The sequence below is a fragment of the Grus americana genome, chromosome Z, assembly GCF_028858705.1.
Source record: "Grus americana isolate bGruAme1 chromosome Z, bGruAme1.mat, whole genome shotgun sequence".
Lineage (NCBI taxonomy): Eukaryota > Metazoa > Chordata > Aves > Gruiformes > Gruidae > Grus > Grus americana.
Window position 1 is genome coordinate 35,390,200 of NC_072891.1, and position 8,687 is coordinate 35,398,886.

At 43.2% G+C, this 8,687-nt stretch overlaps 1 protein-coding gene across 16 annotated transcripts in view; it reads right to left on the reverse strand.

Annotated features, from left to right (window-relative positions):
* The window catches only part of MPDZ (multiple PDZ domain crumbs cell polarity complex component), a 100,696-nt gene extending 94,748 nt beyond the window's left edge, over positions 1-5,948 (reverse strand). For 3 of the 16 annotated variants that reach the window (XM_054809288.1, XM_054809283.1, XM_054809281.1), the window contains exons 1-2: positions 5,599-5,944; positions 2,079-2,134 (exon numbers count right to left, since the gene is read on the reverse strand). The gene's annotated coding sequence lies outside the window, so the exon portion shown is untranslated. Of the gene's footprint in view, positions 1-2,051; positions 2,135-5,598 lie in introns of all 16 variants that reach the window. The other 13 variants (XM_054809277.1, XM_054809275.1, XM_054809280.1 and 10 more) reach the window with 10 other exon arrangements.
* Between the last annotated feature and the right edge of the window lie 2,739 nt (positions 5,949-8,687).

Here is an 8,687-nt window from a genome sequence, read left to right on the forward strand (position 1 = left end):
TCAGCAGCAGCTTAGTGGCACATTAACATAGCTGAAGTACAGCGGAAGCAAGCACACATCTGTCCAAAATGCACCGCGGACACATACCCATAACCACCGCCACCCACTACACCTCCCACTCCTGGCCTTTAAACCACCTCGCCTCTAGGTATTTTAACAATAATGCGCTGGGTAGAAGCATGGAGGCACACATGATTATTTGTTGAAAGGCCTAAGTAAGTCTATCATTTGCTATAGGAAATATTTTTATAATGCCATCACAGACTTCTAGATGCACAAATGGGAAGTTGAGTTCTGATTCTCTCATTTTTCATACTCCTGGCAGTCTGTATCACAGCAGTCCGAAGCCAAAACCAGCCCTTCTATACATGATACAAATGCTGTTCATGCCTCAAACAGCTTACTAGCTTAGCTCAAAGTAGATTTAACTATTTTTGTATTTCGGTGTTAAAGTTCATTAATCTCTTCACAGTAATAAGAACACAGACTGACTGAGACTTTTTTATTGGCAACTTGAAGAAATACTGTTAAATGAATAGCAAGTTAAATTCACATTTAAGTTTTTAAAGGCACAGGTACGTGTGCCTTTTTTGTTTGGTTGTTTGGGGGCGGGGGGGTTGGAAAAAAAAAAGCACTTCTCTTTTTCCTCCTGCTTTATAACAGGAATGTAGAAAACACAAGTAATTTTAGACAGGTACATGGTGAGAAACTGCCATCTCCTACTAGGCATGCACAAAAGTTAAAGATGATCCCTTTCAAAATTCCACTTCTGCAATTTGATTCTTCCCATGCTAACAAACAAAAATGTGTTATATACACATTTCTCCACTCTTTATGCTGCCATTCTTCTGTAAGTTCAGTCGCAAAAAAACAGTTGGCATGCTACAGCTCTAGTTTCTTTGTGCCCACTCCTAAAACACTAAAATCCACAGGTGTCAAAATTTCAAAAAACAGACATGAAATTTATGTTGATTGCCTCCTTTCAACTGCAATCACGCAAGCCACTTAGCTAAACAGCCAAAAGATTCAAGAAAAAGGAAAGATGACCCATTGCAGTGATAACTCTTTCACACTTAATCATGTAGTTACTATAAGGAAACTTACTCTATTTCATTGACAGATACTACATCTACTATATCACAAAGCCCTTTCAGATAATACCCTGGAAACTAATGCTCATAGCAGTGGATTAGCAAACACGCGATGCCAAAGATAGACAACACAGTAGTAGGCTTTGCCCTGTAGCTCCTGCAATACTTGAAGCGCTCTGAGGATACAGAGGAGGATACAGAGGAAATGCCTATCTTAAGAGTGATCTCTAGGCCCAAACTTTGGCTAGGAGTTGCTTGAGATTAAAATTAAATCTGTTCCAATTAAACAGCACAGTAATCACAACATGCATTTTATAGCTGCTAAAAAGAGTATTTCAAAACTTCCAGTCCAAATTTCAAGACCTGGGCCCAGATCTGGCTGGGCTAGAGATACCCCTTCATACCTGATTTTCACCCCATGTTGTTTCCCTCCCCTACTTTCTGGCTATCCCTCAAACAGGCATGCTGTGTTAGCACTGTCTGGCGCGGGAACGGAAACAAAACCACACAGGAAGTGGAAGATACTAATTACTGCTAAACCTTCTGCTTTGCCTGCAATTTCCAGGAGCTATTCCATTTCACACAATGACCTCCCGCATGCTGGTTACCAACCCTGGGATTCTCAGATTCCTTGAGGGGAGTTTTGTCAATATAAAGGCAGCTGAAACCGTTCACGGTAAATTGAAAGATCCCATGATTTTCTATGTATTCTTCCGCTGTCAGAAAGGCGATTTTGCTGTTGCATACAACACATCCTAGGATTATGAGCAATATTACAAGGATGTAATAACATGAGGCTGACTGGTATAGCCTTCACTATTCGTAATGAAAGTGATACACATACTTGAGCATGCAGCGTAAGGGTGTGGAAGTAAATGCAGGAGAGCACTGACCAACAGGGAAAGGAGGATAAACAAAAAAGTGGAAAGGAAGAAAGAAGGTGAAAAAAGGCTAGCCTACCGTTTTACTGCCAGGACATCAGCTTACCAGATTAGCATCAACCACTTGGTTTCATCAGCCAAGAGACCCTGGACTGCACGCTTCTGGATGACAAAAGAGAGAACTGATTCAAATTAAGGATTTAATACAAGCAAAATTAACATGCACTGTTCCACAAGGAACAAAGCAGATTTCCACTGAGTACTTGGAATGTAACAGGCAAGCAGGAGAAGCCTGAAATTTACATTTAAAAGTTATGCTAAGGAAAAATTGTTCTGAAACATTCAAAGCAGAAATAAAAAGGCAGTTCAGAAACTCACAGCCTATATTAAGACTAAGCAGTTTTGTCTGAAAAGTGACATTACTGTCCTCTTGAAATTTAGCACAACACTGAATGCATCACAAAGATGCAAAAAGATGATAGCAGTGGCTCTGTATGTTAAAGGACTGTGATACAGCTGAACAACATTATGTATTTTGAAGCAACTATGAAAACATAATTTTGAATATTCAGCTATTTTTAAGCTTCTGTACACATCACACTAATGCATTAAGAAAACCTACAATGCCTTTGGATGAACAAGCAATCTGTTCACTTCTGTTTAATTAATACTGTTCTGTTACACAGTAAGGAGCTTAATATCCAGGTTAGCTGATGTGCAAATTACAATTGCAACTTGGAAATGGGCCTGAACTATACTTAATGCTTTCACCTACTGACAACCATGTGTGATATAGGGTATTCAAAGTAATTTGTAAAAAGTATTGCAAAAACAACCGCATAGCAGGGGAACTTTTTCTGGTGGGGTTTTTCAATTAAGGAAACTAACAGATCATCTGTTTACAAAAAAAATCTTTCAGTAAATATTTTAAATTGAGATTAATTGGCATCACTTTCTTCTAACTTTTGGAATACAGGATTAACTCCAGAAACTTAAAAGTAACTTTTTAGTACATGCAGAATATATGTGACACTACATACACTGAATTAATGTATGAAACCCAGGCATGGCTAATATTGCCTCTTTATGTTTTCAGCATAGGCAATTGATTACCATATTCATTAAACTCAGTTAAACTTGATGAAACATAGCTCCTACAACAGTTGCACCTCTTAATGTATACTGGATTCTTCACAGAGGCAACAACAGCATACATAAATGAATAAATAAGAAGCCCCACTGAACAGTTGCCAGTAAGCTTCAACGAAGAGTTGCCATTTTCCTTACAAACTGAAAACACAAACTTCTCATTGCACATTGTGACAATAACGGGTGAGTAATGCAGAAAACCATTACAGCATGTAATAAGACTACCATGCAAGGTGTCTCAGATGCAAGGACAGGGTCTGAAAAGCCTACAGAAGAAATACTCCAATACTGCCTAGGCCAATTATTCCATAAGCAGCAACCAACACTCCTCCACTCCTGCAAAGCAATTTCTATGTGAAAAGGTGGCACTGAAAACAAAAAGGCATATTTTTATAATGACTTGCTGGGAATGCCAACAGTGAAACAAAACTGTCCTTACTAATGATGATACACTATGCTGCCAGCATGGCATTGTATTGGCTTAAACTGCTTCAGCAGGGTGCTCAAACAGAAAGCCAATTAGAAAATCTACTGGATACGCTCCACAGAATTTTAAATTTTCTTACATGAAACGTGGAGCAGATGATTTAAAAGGTCTTTATAATGGTTCTCAATACACTTATTAAAGTGTTATCTATTTAAAAAACCCCAACATTTACAGCGATTTGCACAACTGAGAAGTTGTATGGCATTCCTCTCTGAAGACTTCACGGACACGGAGCCAGATGGAATACAACGATCATCCATTAGGATGTAAGTAGTGCAGTTCTCTCTTCCCTAGTGCTGATATGGATCTAACCTTCCTAGTGCACTGTCGTGCAAAGAGAGGGGAGAATGTATACAGTTCCTGATGAAAAAGCTTCTTGAAAGCACAACTGAAGCTATTAGAAACACCCGTGCTAATCAGTAAATGGTACATGCACGTTACTGTTAACAAGATACGGATAAAAAAATATGTATACTAAAAATGGGTAACACCTTTGAAAAGAAAAAAATAAGGTGAAGTCCACTGTCATAAAAAATGTTGCCAGTTAAGGTGGATATGTCCTTAAATACTTTCATTCTGTATTCTTTTCTTCCAGTGTTACATTACTTTCCATTTCCACAGAAGCATCAAATAACATTTCCCAAAAATATTTCACCACTTTCCCGTTTTCCAGTTTAGCTTCTTCCCTCCTAGCAAGTTGCTGTTGTCTTGGGAAATTCAGTGCTGATATGGAAACCGCAAGGCGTTACACAATAGACTTCCACAACGGCAGAATTCAGACCTTTCAGCTTGACTACAGTAAATCACAGCTCTGCTCCAGCAAGAGACTCCTGCTACCCTTCCTGGCATCACAGTCAGTAATGACGTTTTCTGTTCAACAGCTTATACTAACAAAATCTTCTGCATGTGTTAAGAAGCAAAAATATAAAGGGATGAGGCAGAGTTTATAAAAGCAAAATAAAAGGAAAAGGAAAAAAAGAATACAACATTGTTCAGCCAAACAGCAAATCAAATCTGTTAAATGTGGTAGATGGAGTTCAAATGGTCGGCTTTGTGAGTTTTCTTCTTTTACTTTCCTTCTACCTATCACTCGTTCCAGTAACGTAGGGAGGTACTGGCAGCAAGGGAGAACACCGCACGAGAAACAAACCACCGCAAAAGCAGACCCACCAAAGGGCACAACCGAGGCTTACGCCTCGTCCCTCCACCTCGCCACAACGTTTAAATGCAGTCCCGGGGGGATGACAGAGAGCTACAACGGGGTCCGGACCTGCGAGAAGCGCCAACGCCAGCACGGCAACAGGTACCGGCACGGGCACCCGTGGACTCGCGGTGGCCGCTCCGCCAGAAGCCCGCACACCCGCCGCGGAGGAAACCGCCGGTCCCGCCCGGGCCTTTGGGCCGGCTTTGGCTCGGAGCGAGTCCCAACGCCGCCGACCGCAAAAGCTGGGCGAGGGCCGCTGCGCCCAGGGACCCTCCCGGGCCGCGACCGCCCGCAGGTCTGAGACACCTCCCCCGGCAGGAAACACTCCCGCTGGGGTTAAAAAAAAGAAACGGGAAGGGGGAGAGGAGAGGGGCGAGCAGAGCTCCGTGCAGCAGCCCGAGGGAGGCTCGGCCTTTGTTTACGTGAGTACAACTCCCCGCCAGGCCGCCCGAGCCCGCCGACCGCCCGCAGGCCGGAGCCGCGGCCCGGCCCCCAGCGCCGCTCCCAGCCGCCCAAGGACAGCTCGGCCCGGGGCGGGAAGCAACAAGCTCAGCCTTCCCACGGCTCCCCGGCCTCTCTCCTCTTCCAACCGCCCTCGTGACCCCCGCAAACCCGACGGATCCGCAGAACAATAATAAATAAAACTTTGCGAAATAAATACGTTTTAAAAGGCCGCTCAACACTCCAGCGACAAGGCGGGCCCCTCCCCGCCCTGCCCGCATCCCCGAAGGATGACACGGGCGGGCTCGCCCCGCACCCCGCCACCCTGCCCGGCGCCCCGCTTACCCCGGCGGCTCGGCGGGCCCCGTAGCCCAGCTCTGCTTTCCGCCTTCGCCCTTTCCGCCCCCAAGTAACGGCGCCGAGCCGCGCCGCGGGGGAAGCGCGCTCAGGCACGCCCCGGCGGCCTGAAACCTAATCCTGCACCGCCGCCCCCCCGGCCCCGGCCCCGGCCCGGCGCGGCTCCCCCGCCGGCGGATCTCCGGGCGCGGCGCCCTCCGGGCCCGGCTCAGGCGACCGCCCGCTGCGCAAAGGGGACGGAGCGGGACTGCGGCCACAGCCCGACAAGGGGGGGCGGGGGTACCAAGGGGGCTGGGGGGGCTCGTTTGTGGGTTTCCCGGCCCGCTCCCTCCCCGGCGTGTCGCGTTGCAGCCCTTCCAGCAAAGTTTCTCTCCCCCCGGTTGCTGGCGAGGCGGCGGAGCGCACGCCTTGCCGGGGATGACACCGAGGAGCTGGGCTGCCCTGGTTTTCCCTCCCCGGCTTGCCAGGCTGACAGTTTGCCCGTGAAATGAAGGCGCTTTCGGGGGGTGCCGTGCCTCCTCCGGCTGGGCCTGGCCCTGCCGTGCGCGGAGGCGCTGCCCCGCTAGACACCAGCTTTGCCCCGCCTGGTTCAACAAGATGAGCCCCGGCTGGAACGGAGGAAAATGGGAAATGTTGGGAAATGTTAAAAAAAAAAAAAAACAAACACCAAAACCCAAAAAAGCCCCACAACAAAGAACTCATGATGAAGTTAGACAAAATGATTAATAAAGTCATAGGGCTAATGAAAGGATGATTTTCCCTCTAAGCAACAGCTGTTTAGTGTCTTAACTAAAAGAAGATGCTGTGTACCTTTAACATATGTATATACATCGTAAGAATAAAGCACATAATGCAGGGGTTGTTTGCAATGACCAGAGGGGAGGGAAAAAAAAATAGGTTCCTGCAAAAAGTGGAAGTATTTTGCTGTATGTTAACTTTACTACACCTAGCAAACGTTACCAGGATCGCGGTCTCCCTTTTTCCTTGCCAAGCGAAAATCCCTTGTTGGCGTGCCCGCAGAGGTAACACCCTGCGCAGGGAAAGGAATCGCGGTGCTCCGCTGGGCAGCCCGGCCCTGGCCCTGCAGAGGCTCGGTGCGCCCTCCATCTGCTTGCCTTCTGGTCTGCTTTGCTTCTTTCTCCAGATGGATTTTAACTGTAAGCGTCATCATATTCAAGTGATAGTTGTTTTGGGTGGGTTTTGGTTTTGGGGTTTTGTTGTGCCAGAAACAATTTAAAGAAAGTTACTGTTTTGGAGATAGAATGGAATACTGCCCTATTTATTTGAGAGAGGATCAATAAATGCCATCCCAGTACAAACACTTTCACAAGGAGAACGTTTATCATGTAAACTATAAGAAACGCAGCTCTTTGTGCATCAAAAGGATTTTATTTTTTTTATTTGAAAGATTAACTTCTGAAAAAAGTTGACCCTCCAAACAGTATTTCTCTTGCTTATTACAGTTGGCAGATTGAAGAACGCCAAATGATTAGCTACCTTTTTCTCTGCTGTATATTAAAATATACATGTAATTTACACCTATTTAGCAATCATTCTTTCACTTCTTAACTAAGAAAAAAATAATTTTCAGGATTTTATTCACAGGTTACATTTTATTCACAGACCCAGCATGTGCTAGCAAGCATATTGCTTTTTTAAATCAAATATAAATACTCTGCTATAGATAGGACATTGAATGCTCTGTAAATTGTCCCACTGGCTTTCTGTGTTACATGAGCTTTTATTGAATCCAGAATGAAATCTTAAAAATAAGGTACAATTTGTTTGCATGTATCATTGTTCAATAAATAAACCACAGTAGATTAGATAACTGCAAAATCAGAGAGCTATTGTTATTTTTTCTGTTGCTCAGGCTTTAATCATGGCATCCCACTGAAATAAAATACAGTGACTCTAGTAAGTTTATTTGGATCTAAAACCAGGTCATAATTAGGTGAAATGGTACTTTACTCCTAATGTATAACAACATCAGCTGTATAATAGTTCTTTCCAGTACAATTTGTATTTGTGTGGGATATACTTTTCAGATAATTTTTTAACAGGCAAACTGCTATTCTCAAGTAGAATTGCATTTTCAATTATATTCCAATTTTGTCAAGTCCCTTGAAGTATGTATTAAGTAGATTATACCTACTGAATTTCAAAATGTCATGCTACCTTAGGCATTGCCTGTATTAAAAATATTTGCTTGGGTATAATTATGCTAACATAGCTGTACCCACAAACCTAACTCTCTCGGTAAACATACAACACCTTTGTGACAGGAATTTGCATCACAATAACATGAGCTTATACGTACAGTAGCTGATGACACTGATGAAGAGTCATGCAGACACAGTTCTAGTAAATAGCAAAGCAAACTATTAGGGGTTGGAGTACACTAGTGGTCTTGTGGATATACCTGCTAACAGGTTTACAAAGATAACTAGAAAGACATCAGCAATTAATATTTACTCATTTCTTGTTTTTGCCAGAAGTGTTATAAAGTAGGACAAAAAGATAGTCATTTCACTGATTCCACAATGAGGAAACCATATTACCTCTCCAGCCCCTTCCCAGAAAAAGAGGGTCTCAAAGTATTTATGATTCCCCGGGGTGGGTCAGATGATGTACAGTGACACAGAATGTTTAAATTATGTCATGGCTTCGTTAGTAGAAGTAGTGTGGCCATTAATGTTGTGTAATTTTGAGAGATGCTGTCCTTAAAATGTCCTTGAAATGTGAGGAAAGAGAATCTACTTTGTATTTCAAGTCTAAATGTGTTTGCAAACTAAAAAAATAATTGATATACCTGCATACATTTATCCACGTGATTTTAAATAAAAACTGTAAGCAGTTTTTTTAAAACATAAGCTTTCTTCAAAAGACCATTATGACCACAAAATCCATAATATAATATTCTGTCAGAAAGGACTCTTAAGGAAGTGATGAAGGGGAACTAAAAAAAAAATTAAAAAAATGTTATCTAGTATTAATCTCCAGTAATACTTCATTTCTCAGGCCAATTTATAATATACTAATGGTAGAAGTATCAATATTGGATGAGATGTCTGCCT